Below are 25,212 nucleotides of genomic sequence, written 5' to 3'. Positions count from 1 at the left end.
GTCTCCCTGGACCACCAGATAAGGAGGAAGAATGAGGGCCTTCCTGTCTCCCTGTTCGAGCAGCCCCTGAGAAAGTAACAGAGACTGATAAGCAGGCGACATCGGATTCGGGAAACCAATTATAATAACCTTGCCTCTTTTAGAAGTAGTAATAAATATGTATTAGCCTAGGAGTATAAAAAAGTAGATGCCTTACGTAACGGGTGTGCGTCCCGGTGGAGCAGAGACTCCCGGCGCACCCAGCGCTGTTTGCTTGCCTCTATTCGTTTAATAAATTGTAAACTCTGATTGTAATCCTATTTGGGACTCAGTCATTTATAACATTTCCCAACAAGAGAAGTTTGAGCCCTTCCTTCATCCTGGTTGTTCCTCTGTTTGCTAAAAAAAAAAATATAAGCTGCAAGTTTTCTCTCTCATTTTTTCACTTCAACCACCAAACAAATAAAATCCTCCTCTTATTCATACCACATCCAACCAAAGAGCTGACAGAGGCAGAGTTTGCCATATGGAAAAAGCGTTCAGAGCATAGACATGCCTGTGGGGACCTCACAGAATCTGGAGAATAAGAAGAAAATTTGTTTTTTGGAAGACAAATATCCTTCACTCCCCATCGGTGTCCTCACCCCCGAACGCAGTGTCTGTGATGACGACCACGACCTATGCGCAGAAGGAAAGAACATCTGGTGTACTCAGCAAGGAGCAGAGAAAACTAAAAATAAATGCATCATCCTGAGAAAAAGACATCTGGATCCTCTTAGGAGAGAGGCAAGAGCAGTGTTTACTGCAAAGCAATAGTGGCGCTTGCAAATGCAAATGTGTGTGTGTGACTCTGAAAAAGCAACAGACTGCAGGAGCAACACGAGTGCGTGGGATGCGACACAGCATTAGCTATATCTGCTTGAGGTTTTTTTTAGGGATATGGAAAGAAAAAGTGAGTTAGTAATGCCAAGGGAATTCAGCACACTAAGCTTTGTCACTATAATGATTGATTCTGGCTTGGGTGTTAAAAAGAAAGCAATCATCCAACTAAATCATTTATCTTTCACCTTGAAGACAATGGCTGTCACCCTGTCAGGTGTGGCTAACGTCTCTTGATCTGCCCAGAAAGACTTGCCCGTATCCTAAAAGGTGAGGTGGGAAGTCCAAAAGCCCTTCAAAGGCTCTGCTGTGCTCACTAAGAGGGGAGGTGGAGCAGTAGCAATTGGTGTTGTTGATAAAGGTGAGATATCGCCACACCCCATGTTCATAACGTGTTTTTTTTGTTTGTTTCTTTATTTGTCTTTTTGTCAAGTAGACAAGCCTGACCCTCAAGCCACAGCTTCTAAAGAGAAATGTAATCTGCCACTCTGGTGCATAGCTGGTGCACCCGGACCTGAAGCCTAGGAAAACACATGCACTTGCACACAAGCACACTACCCATTAATTTTGGCTTGCATACTGTTATTACTAATTACGTGAATTGTAATAAGCTCTAAGAGTCCCAGTGGTGTCTTATACTCCTATATGCTGAATGCTGAGCAAATGCTGGTCTTTCCCCAAACAGCTACAGTCTGAAAAGTCAGAGTCAGATACCAGAGGAGGAAAGGGGATCTCTAAGAAGCCGTGTCAGTGGAACTGGGACCATTTGCTATTTCAGTTGTGTGCATCTCAGAGGAAGGCTCTCTCTTACTGCACGTCTGTAGAGTAGCAGCCTCAGTTGTGCCTTGACCTTGATTGATGTTATAAGCTCGTTAGGATACAATTAAGCCAGAAATCTTCTGAATATGTGCTCACCTGGCATCCGTGTTTTTCTGAGGGCTGGACAAAAGAATCAGGCATTGCCTTGCTGAAAGCTTGTCAGCAAGAAATTTACTTAGGAAGGGACTGCATCACTTGTGCCAGATGAAAGGGCTGCGTCGCTTTTAACCAGACGCTGAACAACCATGGCTCTCCCAGGTGACGTCCTCCCGCTGTTTTCAACAGGGCCTGCAAAAGGCTTGAACTTCTGAAAAGCTGGGAATTTCATCTGAGTTCCCAACTGGCATATGTACGTTTTTAATCTGGATCTCCTTTACTATCATATTGTTAGTTCGGAATAAATTATCCAGACACCTGGGCCTTTTTACTGTCCCTCAGTTGTGCTTTCCATAAATATGCTCATTATTTGCGTGTTGTCACTGAACACTTAATACTCTCTCTCCTGCGGAGCTATGGCAAATTGTTAGTTTGGAATATATACACCCCTCATTAGCTGCTGGGGAACAGAATAATTAACTCACACGACGTCTCCTTCAACTGATGATGAGAATAACCGGCAGCAGATTATGAATAACAAATCTCCCTATTACGGAGGCATATCCCTGTACAAGTGGAGGGAAGCTTCGCTCTCGCGCTGGTGCTCGGGGGTCTCGATGATCCGCCCAGCACTTGATGAGAACTTGAGCTGGCCCTCACAGCGCTGCTTCATCCCATTGTCCTACCTGCTTTATTTTTAACCGCAGAAGTTGTCAAAGAAGATTAAAAGGAAAAATCATTTCCAGCTTTGAGGCAGAGAGCAGAAGAGGATAAAGAAAAAATTCCTGTGCATGGTACAGAAGAGAGTGATGGGGTCAGTGCACGACGCAGGGCTGCAAACCCTCGTGCTGTGCCTGGTTTGGGGAAAGCCGTGTAGCTTTTGGCACCCCACTTAACTTCTCCATCTGTTTTTTCAGTTGGTCGTGGTACTTCCACGCCTGCTACGGGAAGAGGTGTCACTTGTGAATCACAATCTGTATGAAAATCATGCAATCACCGAATCACTTAGGTTCCAAAAGACCTTCCAGATCATTGTCAAGGAATCACACAAAACAGGGGGGTTGCTTATTTCAAATACACCAGACACTGTGAAGAAAAGGCTTCTTCTCTTTCCCATCCCCCTCAGATACGGACACGCTCAGAAACACACACCTACTTCCAACACCTGCAGAGTTTGACCTTGCTATGGCACCGTAAGAGGAAATCTTTAAGCACGAGTTCTGGGGGATGTCAGGTCAGAGGATCTAATGTTTTCTTTTGATTTAAATCCATGAAGGCACGTTTCCTTCCACCAGTAACCCTCCATCCATAAAATGCGGCTGATCTTTAGCTTCATCCTTGTTTTTTTCCCCTTCTCTTCAGGTTACTCCCCAGCCACTACAGTGCGTGCAGAAGGCCGTGTGCTCATCACCTGCTCCGCCATCTCATCTCTGCTGTGTCCTGAGCCCCCCAGTCACGCGTGGCAATTCCCAATGTATTTTCAGCTGTCCTGGATACCTTACCTCACCAGGAAGGTAACTGTGTCTTGGAGCTGTGTAAACCTGAGCCAAGGCCGCTGCACTAATGCATTAGGGCACCTCAGGGGGAGACCTGCCGCAGCACGTTGGTTATTGCCTTTCAGTAATAGATGGACTCTGACCTCCTCACGTGGTTCTTAAGAAGGAACGCTGCTTTACTTTATCAAAACATCAGCAGCTACCAAGGCTACAGATGGTAGCATGTCATTATCCACCTGTAACACGGCCCAGGCAGTGCGGTCTGCAGCACATTAATCCCACCGATGGTGTCAGCCCCAGCCCAAGACACACAGGTAAACTCCGTCCCCGTGGGCATCACCACTGCGCCTTGCTGCTCTGTGGCCCCTGGCTCAGCCCCTGACAGTGACAGAAGTGCCCCAGAAGGACCCCTGAAGGTGTGCTGGGACGCTGCAGGGTGCTGGTGGCATCTGTGGCTCACTCGGGTTGCACTCGCAGCTGATGCCAGAAGAGCCACGTGCTAAAAAATGCATCAAAAGTCTCAGGCGCCACAGGACTGTTCGGAGTTCTCACCTTGAGCTTTAAGAGAAGTTACAGATATTTATTGCTTACACGACTTGCCCATGTCCCTTTCATCCCACAGCAGTTACAGTCCATTACTGGTCCCCACCCCAAGGGCAGGATTTGGGTGCCACGTTGCAGGGATTTGGGCTGAGCAGGAGCACAATACACCAGCAAGGGAGGGAGCTGCTCCAGGCAGGGCAGTCAGGCATGCTGTGATGACAAAAGAAAGAAATTCCAGCCAGGTATCCTATTAAAACTCCCTTTGTGGGTTTAATCTGGTCGCAAAGCCTGCTTCAGACCTGCATACAACCTCAGAGCCAAAAGAATAAATGGTGTTGGTTTGACTCAATGGGGAGGTAAATCCCAACTCACCCTTTAAAACCACGCTAGGGACACATCCGCACCAAAAACTAGTACGTGAGAGTACTAGTACTTACGACTTATGCATGAGCAGCAGAGGTATTTTACACGGGGAAAAAGGGTCTCAGGTGGTTCCCATTACAGGTGACCACATTTTGCTCTGCGTAGAGCTCTCCTGCTGTTTGAAGTAGACGTGTTACTGCTCTGATGCATGCGGTCAGCACCATAGCTCTGTGGCACTGCTCCTCGGGCAGCTTAACGTTGCGCTGCACAGCAGCAGCTCCAGAAGAACAATCTATTTGTTTTTTCCTACTTGCTTTGGTGTTAAAGCCTGTGTCAGAGGAAGCTCTGGATGCCTCGTGCACCAGCAGCAAGTGTTTACCTGAATGTGCACTGCAGACACACTGGTATTCCTCAACATCCAGTGGCCGTGGCAGAGCTGTTACAACCCGCGGGCTGCCAGGTGTTCGTGTGCATCAAATCCCCCAGTCCCTTTCGGACAAGATTTCCAGGTGGGAAGGGAAGGGAAGCTCAATATTCAGACGAGCTCTGCCCTCTGTGCAAGCCCTGCTCCAGCTGCCTCCGTCCCTGGGGATCTTGCCCTAATTCTGCCCTAATTACGGAGAGCCCGACGGTGTGTGGGGTCACGCGGAAAGGACAGCCGGGGGGATCCAGCTGGAAGGCTCTGCCCTACATGGCAGGGGGCTCCTGGGAACAAGGGACCCTGCTTTCTATTCCTGGCCGCACCGAGCAGCGGCGCCTCTCGCTGCCGAGCGGCACAGCCCGCGGCGGGGATGTGCAGATGCCTCCTGCTCTCTTCGCTGGCGTGAGATTTTATTCCTTGCTGCTTTTTAAACAAGGTGCTTTGGTGGAAGGACAAACTCGAGGCAGGATTGTCTCGTTCTTTCTCGGGCATGAATCTTACACTTCGAATAATGAGTGCATCTTTAAAAGAGCTACAGTAGGAGGCTTTGAAATGACTCAATGCTGCATTCTGAAAAGAACTCGTGAATCGCTTGTGCCTCAGAGCTATTTATACGCTACCTGCCAGGGAAATTCACAGACGAATGAACCAGCAAGAAACATACTATTCAAGAGACAGTTTCTTAGGATCTGGAGTCAAAAAAAAACACCCTCACATAATTGCATGAGGGTTCTGGTTCGGAGGGCTCTGCTCGCTGGAGAGAAATTCATCACCATTTCTTCGTGTGCTGCTTACGAGGGGCTCTTCCCTCTGCCAGAGGGAGTCACTACCAGCAAGGTTTTGAACCCAAAACATGCCAACAATTTGTTATTGCAGCAACATTATCTATATTATAGCTGTCTTGTGCAACTGGGCTGCAAAAAAAGAAGACCACAGGAAAATGCACAAGCACTCAACCGATTTGTGGCCCATGGTTGCTCCTTTCCCTGGGTGAACAGCAAGAAACAGGAGTGAAAATCCAGCATGCTTCATTGCACTCCCTGTTAGATGAAGGCACCATTTGGACGGGCACGGGCTCTTTGGGTCCCTTTGCTCACCACCAGACAATGTCAGGAGCTTCCCCCCAGATGAAGAGCTGGCTTTAATGGGCTGTGGTGCAGCCCGAGAGATGCCGGAGCAGCAGGGAAGGAAATCTTGGGAGAGGTGGAGAAGCAGCGCTGAGGTTAAGCTCCAAGATTAAGATACAGACAGGGCTCCTGTGTTAAACTCGGGTGCTTCCACTGGTTTCAACAGCAACGGGATTAACACAAGGCACGTCTCCAAATCCCCTTTGGGGTGGCCCTGACAGCCTGAGCCTGGGCTCCTAATTAGCAGCTTGGTCCCTGCCCAGCGAGCGAAGGCAGGGGCTCTCCCACACACCCACTCCTGGCACGGGGCAGGGATTAATTTCCTGCTGACGCCGACGCAGAAAGCAGCCTGGCGCTGAGCGTTAGCAGGGAACCGAGGTTTCGGTGCGGCACAGCGAAGGGGCAGAGCAAGAGGCACGCTGCGTTGGTGACAAGGGACCTTCTGGGGACATCCCCCCACCACACTGCAGGGGAGTCCTTGGGGACGGGGATTTCTTCCTCCTCCTCCTCCTCCCTGCAGCAGGGACAGTTCTGTCCTCATCACCACACTTTTCTCCTTTCTCAGGTCTTCACCTTGTGCTGGGGAAGGGCTCCTGCTGGTCGCTGTGGATCCCTTCTCCCTGGGTGTCAAACACCTTCAGCTGACATCTCTCTCTCTCTTTGCCCCCAAGGTTTTATCAACCCGCAGCACTGCCAACCTGCCTGTTCCCAACCCGGCAGTTGTTTGTGTGTGAGCTCTCTGCAACCTACTTCACATGCACAGGGCTGTGGAAACGACGCTCGACAATCTCTCAGCTGCAGAGCTCTCTGGAGGGACGAGGCTGGGCAGGCTGAGGGGCACTCCCACCTACGAAGAGCAAAAACCATGCTGTTCGCCAGACCCGCCGCATAAATACTGCACGAGCTGCAGACACGGAGGCCGTCCCCGCGTCTCGTCGAGGCAGAGGAGGCTGATCCCTGCTGACAGGTACACGGAGGCTGAGCTTCCCCACACTGCTGCGTGTGTAGGATGCCTTCCTGGCAGCAGAAGTGCTCTGTGCGGCACAGGCAGCCCCAAAACCCCCGTGCTCCTGCCTGCCACTGCTCTGAACATCTCAGGAAATATCTCACCCTCCCAGACCTGGGCTGATTTGCAGCAGATTTGCATCCAGCCTTCCCCTCCGCTCCCTGGGAGGGCACATGAGGGTGTTTGTCCCTGGGAGGTTGAGCAATGTGCCTGCTATCTGGTACGTGCTCCGCAGAGGAGCTGCTATCTACATATTTCAGGTATTTCTGGTATCCCTCAGCCTGCACGCAGTCAGCAGGCAGGGTCTGCCACCTGCAAAGGCGTAGGGTTGATGAAGTGCACAGAGGAGGGGAGCAGTGCCAGCACCGTAAAGCTGCGACGAAGCTCCCATCGCACCAGGAATGGTGGTCAAAAGGCACAACGCGTGCCAAAGCAGAACAAAAGCCTTAGACTTATTTCCACCCATCTCTTTTTTTTTTTATTACGGCAGTGCAGCTCGTTGCAAGCAGCAGAGGATCTGGCAGAACTGCTGCTGAGAAATACACTTCAACTAAAAACAATAGGGAAAAAATCCCTCCCCTTGCTTCATGATCAGCTTCTCTGATTTGGGGCTTGACGGGGTCCTTTTCTCATACAAAACCCCTTCTCTGTGCAAACTCTACAATGGGCATCTTTTAAAGTCATCAGGACTAGAAGCCTGTGGGGACACATCCCTTCCTATCTACACCCCTTTGTGCTGAAAGGCAGGAAAAGCAGTCCATCTAACATTGTTTCCCTTTAAAAAGGTATTCGAGACATTTCCTTAAGAGCAGCTTCCCATTAATGTTACAGGAGGGTGCACAGAGGACAAATGTTAGTGGCCAGCACTGCAGGCTCAGCCACAGAGCTGGCACCGACGCCTACATCCAGGCTCCGCAGGGGGACCTGGCTCATCCACGAGGAGAGCAGCAGCCCTGGACCCCACTGTTTCTTGCGAGCCCTTCCCAACAGGCACCAGATGTGGCTCCTGAGGACATGTAGTGCCCCTCGCGTGCTGGTTTCCTGCTGTTCATAGTCTAGCAGGGATGGAGGTGAGCACCTAAGAGCACAGCAAACAGAAGAAGCCATTCCAGGCTGGACTTTCAGTTTTATTGTGTCAAAGCCTTCTTTTTTTTTCCTTCTAAACACAAAAAAGTTGCAATTTGATGACATGGAAACTAACCTGGGAAGACTGTCCCCCTTACCCCAGGGACTTCTAACTCCCCTTCCTCTCCCAGCCCCGCGCTGTGTGCTCTCAACATCCCTAGATCAAAGCACTTCCATGTTCTGAGCAGCAAATAACTGGAGATTTGGGCTTCTGGGAGCAAGCAACATGAAACATGTTGTGGAAAACGTCAACACAAAAGTTATGGCAAAGAGTGTGTTTTTTCAAACACCTCCAGGAGCCTTCCCCATTACGGGCAGGGAAAACATCCCCTTGCTGCATTTACAGGGATGGCTTTTGATGCCTGTGGTGACTGCTGAGGCAGTGACGCTGTGCATGCTACAAGGCACATCCAGGTACCAACCTGGGATCCTCGCCGGCTCTGTGTTCGATCAGGAGCAGGGGAGGGGGGCAGGAAAATCGCCCTTCTCCAAGCTCTGCCTGCTGCAGTGGGGTTTTCCCCCCGTATTCAGCATCCAGCATGAGCCCCCTCGCACAGCTCCATATCTTCTGGACGAGACACCTTCCCCAGATTATTTCCAAACACAGAAATAGCCGACTCCTCTTTCAAACAGATCAAAGAAAGCAGCAGGCATGTTTCTAAAACTTGCCCTCAGGTCTCAAGGGCCATTTATTTTTCCTAATTTACCTTGCACATCCAGACAACTATTTTGGAAGTCACAGAATCACAGAATCGAAGGGGTTGGAAGGGACCTCGAAAGATCATCAGATCCAACCCCCCTGCCAAAGCAGGTTCCTTAGAGCAGGTGCCTGCCCCGGCGGGTCTGGGAGGCCACACGAGCCATGCCTTCTGCTGCAGAGGTGACCCTGACATCTTACTCCTACGTCTTACAGCATGTGCCTTCAGCTGCAGCCACTGCCATGGGGCAAGTAGTATTGTATGGGGTGATCTGGGTGGGTTTTCTTGCCCTTCAGTAGACAGAGCAGTGAACATGAAACATAGCGTTATGTCCCTGAGCTCCCAGATCTCCTGTGTGGGAGCTTTACCAGTTCATTCAGGCCTGTGGATGGTGGTTACCTTTCCTTTCCTCTCCTTTCCTGGCACACGTGCCCTCCCCTCACCGCCGGAGCACATCTGAGAGCACCCTGCCCGCTCCCTCTGTCCCACCTGCTTTGCGGGAGGAGCTCTCCTCTGCATGACCCTGCCCGTCACAGCAGATAACCACGCTCCCCGTGCTTTTCCCCAGGGGACAGATGGGGAAGAGCGAAGAGGGAGGCAGCTCAGAAGGTGTCAGAAGGGTCCAGGTGTGCTGGGCTGGCGGAGGCTGTCTGACACCACGGCTCTGCCAGCCGGTGGCAAGGCACCGACCGGGGACCCTGCGACTGTCACCTTGTGCCTAGGGAGTTACAGCAGCGTGTGAAGGGGCCTCCAGCTGATGCCCAGGAGAGAAAGGGAGGAGAAAAGGAGCCTGATGAGGTGACAGTCCCCAGCAGAAGCGGAATTGCAAGGTTGCTTGCAAGTAGGACGAGCTCGGGTGCTAGGGATGACCTGCAAACATCACATCTCCTTGGAAATGGCCCGGATACCACACCAGGTATTAACTCCTACAGCAACAGAGCACAGCGCCAGGGGCTTTACCTTCCCCATAAGAACATAAACAACGAACCTCCTGGCTTTAAGCACAGCATTTAAAAGAGAGGGTGAACACTCCCCACGATGCACCCAGCTAATTTTACAGCAGGGGAAAACGTATTCCTGTTCCCAGGCGGTGCCGAGCTCAGCCACAGCAGCTGATGGCTGGCCTTCAGATTTTATCCTTGCTGGAATAATCCGAGTTTCATAACTACGAGATATATCAGACAGATTTCTCAATTTGCAGACTAGAGAAAGGTCAACCCTGGCTTAATCTGCTGCCGTGACAGGTCAGGAGACAGAGCAACTCAGGAACAGTGTGAAATTACTAAAAGTACTCAGCGTATTGTGCACGCAGGCTTCCACGCCTGCAAGCCAAAGGAAACAGAAAGGGGGGACACCAAGAGCATTCCAGGCAATTGCCAAATATCCTCTAGGAAAAATCAAGGTAGGAAAGTAGTAGGGAAAAGTCAAAATCATGGCCAAGGGGCTGGGTCCGCACCCCAAGTCACTCTCCGTCCTTCCAGCGAGGCGCTGCCCGTGCTGGGGCGGCAGAGAGGTGATGAATTTCTTGGTCTTCCTGGAGGAGTTCCAGCAGAGATTTTTCCAACGCAACATCCAGAGATGCAGCCCCGCGCAAAAGGAGGCTGTAAATATCTGTGGCAACTGCTTCTGCTTTATTTAACCCCCCTTTCAAAACATGTTTGGGGCTTAACAATAGGCTTCATATTTTGCTCAGAATTCAAATATATGTTTTCTTCCACTCCACCCAATTTAAGGGTTCCCAGAGTTTCTGCCACTGGAAAACGATCTGTTTTGTGCAGCTGAGTGGCACAGCGGATTATGCTTGGGGCAGGCTGCATTAGGTTACTCAGGAGATTACGGCTCGGGAGCACGGCTTGACTTCTGGAAAACTGAACTCCTGAATGAAATGTTACAGAGCAGGGCTGCACACCTCGCAGCTTCTACGAACCAGGAGTGAAGTGCTGTAGTGGTTCCTGACGTACCTTCATCCCTCTGTCCTACAAGTTCTCCCTGCTCGACCTACAACCTCCCATGCAGTCCCCTGTAACGGGACCTCCTGATGAGCCTCCTCTTAATCTCCAAACCTTCTGCAGACCAAGCTGGAGGCCGGCTGCCTTCTCAGACACGCTCCCCGTTTGCAAAGCAGATGGTGGAAACGTCCTGGTTGTCCTCGGGGCACGCGTCTGCACTGCCCAAGGACACGCTGCATCCTCACCGCAGCGCAGCACCAAGCCTCAGCGCCTCGGTCCTGCTCAGAGGCTAATTCTGTGCAGAGTAATGAGTTGGGCTCATGGGGCTGCGCTGACACCTCTGCAGGACGGACAGACAGACAGCTGAGCCCTAGTGTGCTGCCTGCTACTGGACTCCAATGCCCTTGTCTCAGGAGAATCTGTTTCCACTTTCTCATTTGTTTTTGTACCCGGAAATCCTGCTTATGTCTCCTGCACCACGCGCATCCCCGCCGCGGCAGGAGAATCACACATTGCTCATGGAAATTAAACCACCAAACGAACAAGCCAGCCCGCAGCAGGAGCGACACGGCAGCCCCGAGGACTTGGTGCAAACTGCTGTGCAACTGGAGGAACCTTCGGAGAGGGCGGATGCACGGCCAGACACCTTTTCCCCTGGAGAAATCAAGCTTTCTCGGGTGTTAATTGAGTTTTGCATCCACGAGCCAATAGCACAGCACGTGAGAAAACAGCAGCGCTTTTGCCACTACCTCACCCTTGTTCCATTATCACCACCCATCCGTGCAAAATGCTGCTGGCGAAGAGCTCCAGCCCCGAGAGGCAACTGCTAGTTAGCTTGGAGGAAGGAGAAAAGAGTGAGAAAGACGGCACAAACCTGAAATTCAAAGACATGCAGAAGTTGTTAGCACTTTGGACAATGGGCAGCTGCCCCAGTTTCAGTCCCCTGGTCAAACTGGCCCCCAGAAAACTCACTGCACCTTTCTCCTTAGCTTCACTCCAGCTTTTCAACCCTATGAAGGACAAGAATAAAGACTCCTTGTATCATCTTGCTCCTCCCTGAAAGCAGTGGCAGTGTCTCCAGTGCAAATTTCTGCTTTACCCTGCTAAAAAATTGAGTTTGTAGGACAAATCTGGGATATGGGTCTCACTGCCAGAATTGAAGACGGGTGAGATTTGGGGGTTCGACGGCTCACTTGGGGAAAAGCTCAGACTTGACTGATGCCAGCATTTGGAAGTTTCTGCCAAATTCAGCCAGTAATTCTAGCTAAGAGAAAAGGCCTTGTTAAAAAGGTCCACATTTACTGCACTGTGGTCGTGGCAAACTGTGCTGTCATTTGTTTATGTTCAAACAGTGCCTTTTGCCAAAGCTGACTTTTCATAAAAAGAGTAAAAATTTTCCAAAGTGAAGTGAAACAGAACTGGGGGGAGAAAACTGAACGCCTGGGATTTAATAAAAACAACTTTTGGCTTGTATTTTTTTGTCGAGGAAACTCAAAATTCCTTATCTTGGGCTGACCTGCAAAAATATTTATAATTCATTAATTCAATCTGTGTACCAGAAAGAGAGAAGGGACACACTCAGCAGAGCAACAAGGCACCCAGCTGAGCTTCACAAGCAACTCAAGGCCTTGGTTAGTGCAGAAAAGCTGTAAGTGCTGGCAGCCAGCTTTTAAAATAGACCTAAGCACCTTATATTTATAAGGGAAAAGCAGGTGGAAGTGGTCAGGAATACTGGATAGTAGCACAGCAGAGAAAAAAAAAGGATATAACAGGGTCTTAAAAGTCACAGAATCACAGAAAAACTCAGGCTGGAAGGGACGCATGGAGGTCTCCAGCCCAACCCCTGCTCAAAGCAGGTTATTTCAAGGCCAGCCCGGGCTGCTCAGTTTTTCCCCTCTACCCACTCGTGGCTGACCAGAGGTCACAATCTCTCCTCTCGACTCGCTGGCTCTGCTCTTGCTAATACCGCCCGCGCTGCCAGCGCCAGCTCGGCTCGCCACCAGCCTTTCCCCGAGCCTTTCCCCTTCCCTCTGACAAAACAATTGCACCATGTGTTTGCAACGTATGCACATATGTTTGAGCAAGAGATGCATTATTCAGGCTATGCTAACAAAATTTGAATGGGTTTTAAATGAATAAAATCCAGAGAGATCCTAAGAAAGCCCCTAATAAAATCAGGGCACATGAGGAGTAAAAGAAAATGTCCCTAATAAACTTAGGGACACAGCACAGGGCAGGACCACGCGTGTGATGAGGAGGGTGGCTCAGGGCTTGAAGAGGACAGCAGACCATGCCACGTCCCCAGCTCCCTGCCACACATGGCTGTCAGCAGGTATCATTGCACCTGGGGGGCCTGAACCACGGCAGCACAGAATCACTAAGGTTGGAAAAGCCCTCCAGGATCATCTGGTCCAACCATCCCCCTACCACCAATGTCACCACTAAACCATGTCCCTAAGCACCACGTCCAGCCTCTCCTTGAACACCCCCCGGGACGGTGACGCCACCACCTCCCTGGGTGACTCCACCTAGGTTGGGCTGGGAGCGTCACCCGGCGATGCCTCAGCTGCAGCATCCTCAGGAGCAACCTCAGGGAAAGGAGGTGGAAGATGGCAGAAGAACTTCTGCAAACTCTTCAGAGATCATATTTTTGCCCTATGGGATAACAACATTAACCGTCAGTCCTCCTCAGACCCCAACATTTAAATTTCAAACTGATCAGAAGTCCTCAATCTTGCATACAATGAGATGCAGAAATCCCCGCTGCTCAACACTGACTCAATGGCACGCCTACAAGCATTTGAAAAAGTTGAAAACTATGGATTTGCAAAAGAAAACCCAAACGTTAGGCAGAAAACACATTCATTGCTAATTGTAGCTTTTCAATGTTATACAAAATGGATGCGTTACCCCAAAGCCATATAACAGAAATCTAGGGAGCTATATAAAAAATGGATTTTGGCTTGGGCTTATCTCAGCAGTTGATGGGGAAAAGTGTATATTTGCAGTTGCAATCACTTAATGATGAAATGCTCAGCACAGGCCAACTTTCATCCCCTTTCCTACCAGATTTCGCTGTGGCAGGAACATAAGCTGAAATTTTCTAATCACGGGTGCCTGGAGTTTGCTCCTCGAACTAAAAGCCTTTCTGTAGCAGGGGTGTAGCATTCTCGGATGCCACCAACTGGAAAAGGAGTTAGGCGTTCCCAGCACTTCAACATCTCAGGCCATTTAGGTTGAGTCAGCAAAGCGCAGAATATCAGGCTTATTTTAAGCATGCTCAGAGTGCTATTTGAGACTTTATTCTCCTCCTTACATAAAGACTGGGATCTGTAAATATTGACAAACATGAAAATTGGGTCTTCATACTCCATGAAAAAACTACCAGTCCTATCGAAATGTCAACAGCCATCTGGCACCACTCCTTCCAGATGTTCTCCTAAACATTCTCCCTTTTTTTTCCCCAATGCGTGCTGTCTGCGTGCTCAGAGGACTGCCACGATCCCCTCTTGTCTATCAATGCCCAGCTTCAGATTTCCAAGCCTGTTATTTCTTTCCCATTCTTTTTTCACTCAGTATCTTGTTCCTTGGTCAGCGAGTGGATCTATTCAAAAACGAGTATTGTGTTTTGGGAAAGAATTTGCCTTTTGTGAAGCTTGTGGCTCAAGGGGTTGTGGCTGGTTTGGCAGCGGCGTTTGGAAGGGCAGCTTGTTAATAATTTAAAGCAAGACGCAGACCAAGGGATTCTGCAAATATCCATGCCACCAAGATGAATTTACAAAATGTACTTGCATTGGAAAAAAATCACTAACAATTGGTGGAATCTCTGCTGTGGTGGAAGATAAGCGTGTTGTACCCATGGAGTCAGTATCCAAACAAAGCAGATAAAGTGGCATATTTGTACTAGACAAAAAGAGTCTCCAACCTCAGGGATCAAGAAGGTCAGGTGTCTTGGACTGCTGCAGCTGGAGCGGCCTTTACAACGTGAAAAATGGAGATTATTTCTCAATCCAGGCAGCACCCTGACTCTGTTTTACATCAGCAGCAGCCTTCACTGCTGAACAAAAGGAAGATCACATGTGTCACGCTTCATATTCATGAAGCAGATCTTTAAATTCATTGAAAACATCCTTCAGGGAAGGCTCTTCTGAACTTGGTTGTAACTGAACACTTTGATAAGATCTTCAGGAAAGACCGGCTTTTTTCCCCCAATTTAATGAACAAACTCTCGGCGAACAACTGTTGCAACAAGCAGTGTACCACAAATGGCAAAACTAGTAGTCTGTTCGTGTGACAAGGTCCAAGTGACCTTTTGTGGACCTTGTACTTCCCCATGAGTCCTGCAGGCAAGGCAGGACCCAGGACCAGCAGGGGCTGTGGCGCTGGAGCAGCTGAATTAGTGCCCCAGCACCCACTCTTGCTTCCAGGGAGGAGAGAATTACAGCTGCCCTAGTGCCATGGAGAAGCCTAAACACACAAGAAATGTGAAAACCCCCAAACTCCAACCTACAGCAGAGCTCAGCAAGCCCTCGGTCTTTCCAGAAGCTGATTTTGACTTCACCTCATGAAACCTTCACGGCTAGACACGCACAAAGCTGCCACCCAAACGTAACTCACCAGTGTATCTTAGTCTTATTTTCTCAATTTTGGTACAGAGCGGATGATATAAGCATTTTGCAGCGGATATTACACACATTTAAATGATTTTATATTAGCTAAATCCATACCTCGTTTTCCGTCAATGCTTGAGAAGTGATTTTTAGCAAAGAAGGGTTTGCCAAGGCTGATGACAAATATGCATGTATCAGCACCACGAGAAAACAAGCGCCAAAAATGGCCCAATCAATTATGTATAAAAGAAGTGTTTGTTCATTCTTCCAGTCAAGGATCCTCATCAAATAATCATGGGACTCCTACAAGGGGGTACAACGAAGCACCAAGGCTCACCTTTCAAATATTCATGGTCAGGCCAGAGCCCAAATATAAATGGAATCGCTTCCAGGTTTGGTGGATGAGTCAGTGCAAGGAAATGTTGTTTGCTCGCTGATACTAACACTGCTGGGAAGAGGTGCCACTTTTCTCAAAACAACTTTTATTTATTTTTCCCTCATCCTTAGAAAGGGCTGGATAACTTTCACTGGAAGAATTGGCTGGGAAAAGTCAAAACAGTAAACCTGGACCTTTTTACGTTTTTGTCAAATTAAAATAGCTTCCAAGGAAATGTTGGGGATTTTTAGAAAAACGCTGAAACCAACTGCCAAATTTTCAGCATTTCACTTCAATTCTTTCTCCCTGATGTTACTCTTATTGCTTTCCCCATTTTGTCAGAGGGCAGCAGAGCCTCCAGCGCACCCCGAGCGCAGGGACAGCCTGGCAAGGAGTGACGGTGCTGCTGAGGCCGAAGCAGAAGCTGCAGCAGCCCTACACCTCTCTCAAACGGCTACACCTCAACGAGTGCTGCTGATTTCATCCTCGCAGGGTGTTGGGGTGCATTTCCCTCACCCACAACTGCCTGGTTCAGCGAGCTCCCGCTATCAGATGCTCCAGCCACCTCTCACCCCGACTCCTGCCATACTCCCTTGGGTTGCTCAGCCTTTTGGTGCCAGACATTTAATGAGACAGGGCCCAAGACTGGCCATGGAGCCCTACCAGCAGCTCCTGTGCTTCCTGAGCATTTCCTTTCAATAAGCTGTCTGCTCTTCAGGCAGCAGCCGGCGTGCCATGCCGGCATTGCTCTCCACCTTCTCCATCACGGCCAGCAATTTTCTGCGTAGTGCTGGGTTTTACGTTTCACTGAAATCCCATCATAAAACAATCGGGGTCTTATCGAAGTAAACTACCAGTCTTGTCTTCAAAGCCCACATTTATAAATCAGTGATGTACTCTTTCCATTTTCCATTTACCTTAATGTTTTTAACGATACTAATTAGATCAAATTAGTATGTGCTGTATCCTTTACCCATTCCTACTTCCTTGGACGCAGGCTCTGTGCTGCTAATCTCCAACTATCACTGCATGTTTCACCTTCTGTCATTTCTTCCTGTCAAACCTGCGTTTATTAAAAACCTTTGTTATTACTATTTCCAGCTGAAGATTGCTCTGTGTACCCAACCTGAGCCACTGAATGCTATGTTTAGCTTTGTCTGCGGGAGTCAATTCACCCCCCAAGGAAAGCAGGGCTTTCCTGCAAAACAAACACTAGGCTATTTTTATAGGGAAAAAAAAAATAACATCAAAAGGCACTGAAACACAAAAATAGCAGCCATTCCGAGCTTTCTGACACTCACGTTTAGTGTGCACTTTCAAGGGGTAACAACACAAGCTGCTGGTTTGACCGGCACAGGGACCAAAGACAAGAAAAGGAGGAATTACTGTTTATTTCCTGCTGCCATCTCTCACCCCAGCTTAGAGATTCCTGGAAAAATAAGTCCAGAAAGGCCTGAAAGGCATCACCTAGCTCCATCGCTGGTGCAGGCAGCAGCACAGCTTCCTGCCTCACCTGGGCAGTGATGTCCCTCTGCGTGCCCCACACAGCCCTCCAGCCACAGGGACGCAGCCACCCCCCAGCAGCCCCTTTCAGTGCTTCTCTCTCCTGCAAGCCTACGCTCTCCTGAAGCTTTGTCCAAACGGTGAATCCCATTTTTTGTGTGCTGCAGCTGAAGCCACATCCATTCCTGTTCACTGTGGACCTGGAGATGGGGTTAACTCCAGCTCTTTGCTTGGGCTTTCATCCACTTCCATGTACTTCTCTGCTTTAGCTTAAAAAAGAGCAGTTCTTTCAATCTACCTTCCTAGGACACGCTTCCCAGACACCCGATCACCTGGTTGCTCTCCTCTGGCCTTTTTTCACTTGTTTACGTCGCTCCTGAAGCGCTGTGCTGCAGACAGGACCCCCACTCCTCCCCAGGCCATTTGCTGCATTCTGCCCACGAAACCCCCATTGCCGTCCCTTAGTGGGGCACCTGCCATTTAGCAACAGCAAAACAGCACAAACTTGCAGCCTACACTGCAAGCATTTGGCTTGTGACCCTCAACAGCCCCAGTCCTTTCTAATGGCTTCCCATTCAAAGAAATTCTTCACTCTGAGGGCAGTGAGGCCCTGGCGCAGGCTGCCCCGAGGAGCTGTGGCTGCCCCCTCCCTGGCAGTGCCCAAGGCCAGGCTGGATGGGGCTGGGGGCAGCCTGGGCTGGGGGAAGGGGTCGTGCCCTTGGCAGGGGGCTGTCAGGTCCCTTCCAACCCAAACCATCCTGTAATTCCTTGATTCTACGGTTCTGTGTTTAGGAATTTGGCTAGGCCTGCTGAGAAGCCAGGTCCTGCTCGCTGCGACACGGCACCCCTCTGGGTGGTACTTCCACGGCCAAAGGCTGTACGAAGTGCTCCCTGCCTTGGAGAATGGGGATCTAAAGCCCTTTGGGTTGAGTAAAAGAAGTAACTGAAAAAGTAAAATTATTTCAAAAGCTTTTTTAAGATGAATTACATTAATAGCTCCAAGTAAACGAAGGGGTGTGGGGGTGTGGGGGTTGCTAGGAAGTTTCCAGAGCTCCTGAATGTGGGAGAAGCAGACCAGAAGGCACCTGCTGAGTTTCTAAGCTTAACCCCTACTGCTGCAAGCATCACATTTCCCATTTCCCCCCATAAACCTCAAGTTTCTTTTGAAAGTAGTTTGGATTCCTTCCTCCTGCTATTCATTTTTCTCTCTGCCTTCGCTTCCTCTCCTCCCTTGAACCCTCCTGTTCGATTTATACAATTCTGTCCTTGTGCCTACACTGACTTTTAGTCTAGCCCGTTTCTTCTGGCTGCTCACCCCAAGCACCAGGAGCAAAAACCCCCTTCCCTTTTAGCTTTCTGCCCAGCAAGGTCAGAAACCAGCCCCTCTAACACATCTCAGAAACTGGATGTGGCACAGAAGAACAGAGGTGACCACAAACCTGGGCAAGCAGCACTGCAGGCAACATGGATCTTGCCCACACCTAACTTTTCCATTTCCAAAGGCCATAAACGTACAGGGCACCTTGTGCTGAGTGCTGGCAGGAGCAGACAATTCGCAGGCATTCTGGGGTAACCTAGCAGTTACCACCAACCAGCTAAATGGGACTGGAATTGGTTGAAAACTTTGGGAACAGCCTGTTTTGTTTTGTTTTCCATAAAATGCTGGTTAAAACACACAGCCCAGCAAGGCTGAGGAAGCGTTTGTTTCTGCAGCTCCTGTGGGGTTGGGAAAGGAACCTGACGGCACCTAAAGATTTCTCTTCCCACTCATGGAGGAGCCTGCACTGCTTTCCTGCTACACAAAGTGAGAAGAGGGGGCTTTTAAAAAAGAAATTCTCTTTGTATAGAGTTTGAGAAGAAAGAGTCCGATTTTCTGTCTTCGTTGGTTTTCCTTCCCTTGCTTGGCACTGATATGTAAGTCATGGTTTAAGCAGGTAAGGGAGGGAATCCTGTATAATTATTTGAATCTGAGGATGCTGTGCAGCTTCTGGGGCAGCGAATGCTGGTGGCTTCATGCCTTCCATACCACTCTGGTGGCAAAGTCATTTGTCAAATACAGAAGAATCTGCTTGGTATTATAGCTCAGCAGCCATTAGATGGGCTGGGCCAGGAGGCAAGTTCATTGCCACCAGGGACAGACAACCAAGGGCACGCTCCTGCTATGTCCACTAAATAGCTCTTAACAAATCCCACTTGCTATTGCACTTGCTCTCGAAGCAATGGGTATTTTCAAGCCGAGAGTAAGGTGTGCTGGTGTTGCTGCTTTTCAGACAGCAATGGCAAAGAATAAATCATAAATGTGGGGTTGAAATTAAGCACGCTGACTGTGGTTGTTTGTGTTTTTCCTGACATTAGCTAGAAGTGGAGCTACTGCAAAAGAAATTCTGTCCTGTGGGAAAAATTCGTATTATTTTCAATTTTCTTTTCATCTCAAATGAAGGGGAAAGAGCAAACCTTTCTGTGGAAGAGAAAGCTCCACAGGAAAAACATTTCGAACTGTTGAAATACGTTGCTTCAGCAAATTTAGTAATGTCAGTAGAGGCAGTAAATAATGCATAGTACTTACAGGATTCTCTCTATGTTGTTCAGCTGGAAGGGTGAATGCCTTTGCAAAATGTAACTAAGAATCCTGAAGAAGAATTTAAGAGTGAAAAACAGGCAGAAAAAAAAAATCCCTACCTTCATGCACCTAAGTAAAAATAGCTGCCCTACATTTTTCAGGAGAGTGGAATGACTTTCTGGAGCCTCAACCTGAAAGGCCCCACAACCTGAGTCACTGATGATGAAGCCAAGACCCCTTTGGAGCAGCCTGGCACTCCCTGGCCCTCAGCAGTCCCACATCTTCTTCAGATGTAGCTGCTGGGGGCTGTTTGTAAGACCCTTCACTCCATCATGCATCAGCTGTTCCACCGGCAAAATACCAGTAACGGTGTCCTCTTCCTGACGCCTCCCCCGGCCACAAGCGGAGGAACACTAGCTCAGTCTTCCAGTCTGTGCTTTTCACCATCTCTTGGAAAGCAAAGGATGATGTTGGCAGAGAGCTGGCAGAGGGAAAGCAAATAGAAACACAGATGTTACAAAGCAAAGCTCCAAGTACTCCAGTCCTGCTAAGCTGCTAGCTCCAGTAAATACCAAGTGGGATACGGGGAGGGGAAGGGGAAAACCGACTGCTAAGAAAGTGCTGGAAGAAGTGGCAATTCCATTTCCATTTCCAAGCCGTTGCTGATATGCTGAAAAATCCCTTTTCTGCCCACTCAGAACAGCTGGAACTTTGCTAGAATCAAACCCTCCCTGTGAAATATTTTTTTGCAGATCAGCACATTCTGCAGCACGCTTCTCTTCCCTCGGCGGGCAGGGAGGCATCGTGAGTTACCACCCGGCTGTGATGACACCTCGTAGGAACAGACCACAGAAGATCACAGCAAAGTCAGAAAAAATTCCTGAAAACCTTGTTGCTGAAGCCCAGGCTCTGACCAATGTAGCAAAGGGACCATGGCCACTCGCTGCTCGCAGCTGAAAGCAATTATCTGCAGGCTGAGATGGGAAAACACGTAACATATTTTATGCGGCTGTCAGAATAAGAGAACAAGTAGTAGAAAAGGAGAGACCGAAACGGTACTTCTGGGACCAGTTCACAGAACTGTGGAGAAACAGTTCGAGATTCATCCTGTGCAGACAGCATTAGAAATTATCTTGATGACAAAGGAAAAAGAAAGGAAGCTATTCTGTGCGTCTTCCTACTCTTTAGGGTGCAATCAGAGCACAGCTTCAGCATTGCTATTAGCATTCCTCCACCAAAGAAACCTCGGCAAAGCATTGAGCTCACATTTTCAAAGATGATGCTGGAAAGCTTCCCAGATTATACATTTTCCTCTTTAATTTATACCTCTGAGGATAACGCTAATCAAGGAGGCAGTGAAAGTGGTGAAACATCCTCAGACCCGGCTTGATTTATTAACAGTGGTTGCATTCTCCTCATTTGGAGAGCGACGCTAGTACCCCAAGCTTCCAGAAAAAAAACACCACCCTTGTTTGCTGGTAGGTTATCAAATACAAGCTGACAATGTACTTGCGCAGCAGATATGCATAAGTGCATTGCACAGTATGATTCATCTGCAAAACATCCAGCATGCTGGATGCTCGCTTTAAAGTAGGTTAGAAGAACGATTCGTTAAAAAGCAACAGCTGAGAAAGAAGGGAGGCAAAAGGAGTGCAAACTCCAGAACGTCCTCCTGGGAAATGGTATTTTCTTACGCTTTGTTCAGCCCCCCCCCTCCTCAGGTTGCTTTTGAATAGAGTTTGGATGGCACGGGGCTGGACAACCATGTAACAATGCATGTAGCTAGACGAATATTACAAATGCCATCTTCATGGCCTGGCAGATCTACTAAATATTCCAGGGATTATACATGGTCTGTTTACCATGTTCAAAGTGAAAGCAGATTGCATATACTTTACACAGCGTAAATCCCCAAGCCTGTCTCCTTAGCTCTGACCTGAACTTCTACAACACAGCAATTGAATTATAAAGGCTAATGTCAGAAAGACTTTGAAGAAAAAAAATAATAAATCTCAAAATGGCAACCGGCTTTTACAGTGATAGCTAATCAAATGATCCTCCATAATCTGCAGTGCTATTTTTTAAGGCAGGAAAAAAAAATAAAAATGTGCATGACATTGCAATTCTGAAGTAGAATAGAGAATTCTACAGGCCAGAATTAATCCTTTTAAAATATAATTTAGATGTATTTGGAATAAACGACCTGCTATAAAACCAAATGTGGACATGGTACATTTCTGAATGCTGCTGGAAGCCATATTGTATAAAACATACTAAGTGATTTGGGGAGAATTTGAAAATATATACACTGACCTCTAAGATTTTGCTATTTTTTTTAATATTATTTTGATCCATGTATCTCTTGTGTGAAGATTTCTTGCTTGGTGGTGAATTTATCAAAAAAATTAAATTTCAGGAATTCCAGTCCTTTTCTCCTGGCATTAGCAGAGAGCAGTATGCATTTTCAAGGCACATTCCTACTTCACCCATGTAAAAATAACCCAATTTTCACTTGGTGACTCCACATTTGTGCATGCAAACAATGATTTGCTTGCTTGACTTCTCAGTCCTGCATGCTCCATACCCACATTAAACACACATAAAACTTTAAGTAGTGAATTAGGTAGCACCTACAAAAGATCTACTCCAAATTGTTCAGCGATGTAAAAATCCTACCTGGCCCGTAACTGAGATGCCACTTACCAGAAATGTTGATATAATGGCCTCTGACTAGTGAAAATGATAAACAGCTACTGCACGGAGGCTCCAGAAGCCTATTTTCTTTCACAAACAATGTCTTCAGAGGAGCTTGACTCCTCTGGGATTTCTCCCGACTCTCACACATCTTCTTGGAGCTTCTCCTGCAGGCTCAGCACCTTTCCTATGAATTAATTAGTCTGAGAATCACAGATTACATGCACAGGCATTCAAGATAACGAGGAAGTCCTGAGAAATCATTTCTATATTCAACCATAACAGTAGTTTTGCTAGAGCACACAGGAAACAGCAGTGATGTGAATGCTGCATTATGACTTTTTAAAGAACTGCAAATGCTGCAGAAGAGAGGAACCGACCTCAGCTTTGGGTCAACCCCGCACCGAAAGGAAACTCTCCTGCTATTAGAGCACAGCATTATCCCACTTCAGAGCATCCACTTGGTCAGGGATGTTTACCAAAGACAGGAACCTTTGTTATAAAAGGACAAAAAATAAAAACACCAGCAAACTTAGAAACACAGCACAACCTCACTCAGAGCTGAGCACTAAGCAGAGAATTGGGAAACGATGAGCAAATTTGGGATCCGTATTTTTATAAGTTCTGTAAAGGGTGGGAGAACACATTTCCCTTTTTACTACGGCAAGTCTGCAAACGGGTATGATGGCAGTGCATATCATACAGCAACACCTGCACGCAGAGCAGTTCAGCTGAAGTGCACGTCTAATTTCCAGCGTGCTGCGTTGCGCCTTGTTGCTGAAGTCAACAGGAATGAAAATACCCCGAACTGCAAAACTCCCCACGCACACGAGCAGCGAGTGCATCTCTTCTGCCTCGAAATTAAGGACGTGAAGGGGAAGACCTAATTAAGACTTACTGAAATTCAGGCCCCCCCTGTACATCACGGGTCTGCCACAAGTGTGTCGGGATCCTTATGGGGTGAGGGACTCCTCACCTCCCCGGCATGCAAAATGCTGTCTCTGGTGGAGCAGACATCCTCCTTCCTTCAGCCCTGCTACCTCCAAGCTGGGGGGCAGGATTGGGCTTGCAAATGGTCAAGCTCCCTTGTTGATTGCCAGCCGTAATTGCAGTCTCTCCATCGATTCCTTTAACGGTGCCTGCGAGTGCTTTGGGGAGCAGCACGCAAGAGGCAAGGCTGAGCAGAAGGAAATCAGCACAAACCCCACCGGCTCAGGCTGCCCGCAGCCCCGCTCTGCACACAGCTGCTGCAGAGGCTGCCGAGGGCGAGGGTTTTTAGGCTGTTTAGGTGGGGAGCATTGGTCAGGTTTATATCTTCGGCATTTGAAGGGTGCTTTGAAGGGGTGGGGGCAGCCTCCTTGGGCTGCATTTGGGACCCAGGGCACTGCAGGTGGCTGCGGGACTCACCCAGGGGTGCCCACGTTTGCAGCCAAGACACCGACCACTATTTGCATGGAAAATCCCCTCTAGGACAAGACAAACTGGGGGCCGGCAGTGGGAAGGTTCCCAGCCTGACAAGGCTGCCCCATACATTTGTTTTTTAATGGCTGTGGTTATCAAGCCCTCCAACATCTTTCAAGCTCCCGACAACAAATCGGCTGCAGTACCTAAATTCAGCACAGCTGCGAAAGCGAATGGACCTGAGCGGCACAGGAAAGCCTGGGGCTGACACAACTGCAGAGCTGCCCCGGCACAGAAAGCTCGTCCTTCAGCCTCCTGTGCGCCGTCCTCGGCGGTACCCAGGCGAGCATCTCGCTTCATAAGACAGGCTTATGAAGGCTGCAGTCATTTCCAACAATTTTTAGTCTCAACTGAACAGACACAATAGATCAAATTGAACAATAACAACGTTAGAATGATTTCCATCCCCAAATTTCAGTGTCTTCTATAAATGTTAATTTTCGTAGCGCTGTAATGAGTTAGGTAAGTGCTGACACAGCCATGTTACACACAAGTGACCCGAAGCACTCTGGCCTAATGGGTAATAAAGCCGATTTATCCGTGATACATCTCTTACATCATTTATCCCTAAATTCAGCAAAACACGTGCTCACCTTTAAGCATATGCTGAAGACCATCCTATTTTTTTAAGCAGTTAAGAATGTGCTTCTGTTTCATAAAAAACCTTAAAAACTTTATTGAAATGAGGTCTGAAATAGGCGATTATGGTGCCCTCTATTTCAAGGCTGGTTTTGCAAGTGAGTGCCAAAAATTTTCTCACTGGCATAGCTATGGGGTTTCTTAGAGGGTCAGGCTGACTTTAAAGCAGACGTGTCTTCAGGAACACGAATACAGAATGTGGGATGTGTCCCTCGGTGCTGAATCATGCTGAGTCTACCGCAGCACATAGATTTACTTCCCCTGAATTAGAAAACTAATTACAAACAACGCCTCATTACTCGCTGTTTGCCAAGTGACAGCTTTCTTTCGAAAAACAACACCAAAACCAAAGAAACCCCAGAATTTTGTAAGCATCTCCAATCTGGCAGCAAGAGAACACAACACGAAAACCAGACAGAAGGGCGTAGATGTCACACTGAGGATGAAAACGGCTCAGTGAGTTCCTGGCCCATTTTGGAGGTACAGGCTACTCGGGAGGGCAGGCAAGGCAAATTCCTCCGTCCCCCATTTAAAAACCTCCATTCCCTGTTAATGATGTGAAACCCCAGCACAACTCCCTAGCTATTTCAGGAACCTCGAGTTAAAACACACACGCACAAAATAATCAGGGCCTGAAGCAGAGGCACACACCAGTCCTGAGCATCGCGGGGTCAGGCCAGGCCACACGGTTGGGCCAGTGTCCCCTCGTGGGACAGTCTGTGGGAACAGGACAAGCAGACGTGGGGGTTTGCCCAAAGCCTTCCAGGACCAAGCCAGAGGCAGCACAAGGCGGTCACAAAGGCAGAGCAAAGGCAGGCGCTGCTCTTCCCTCCATCCCCGACGTGCAGAGGTGTAAGACGTGGCACGA

The 25,212-nt window shown here is 48.5% G+C and overlaps 1 protein-coding gene and 1 long non-coding RNA gene across 4 annotated transcripts in view; one reads left to right on the top strand and one right to left on the bottom strand.

Moving 5' to 3' along the window:
• Nucleotides 1–25,212, bottom strand: part of RTN1 (reticulon 1) — a 133,835-nt gene that overhangs the window by 83,795 nt on the left and 24,828 nt on the right. The window lies entirely within an intron of this gene.
• On the top strand, nt 330–24,632 carry LOC308196549. Its single transcript, XR_013952276.1, has 2 exons — nt 330–6,288; nt 6,395–24,632. It is a non-coding gene; the product is annotated as an uncharacterized lncRNA (long non-coding RNA).

This window comes from Anser brachyrhynchus (assembly GCF_964034855.1).
Source record: "Anser brachyrhynchus genome assembly, chromosome: 5".
Lineage (NCBI taxonomy): Eukaryota > Metazoa > Chordata > Aves > Anseriformes > Anatidae > Anser > Anser brachyrhynchus.
This window is presented reverse-complemented; position numbering and strand designations above follow the sequence as displayed.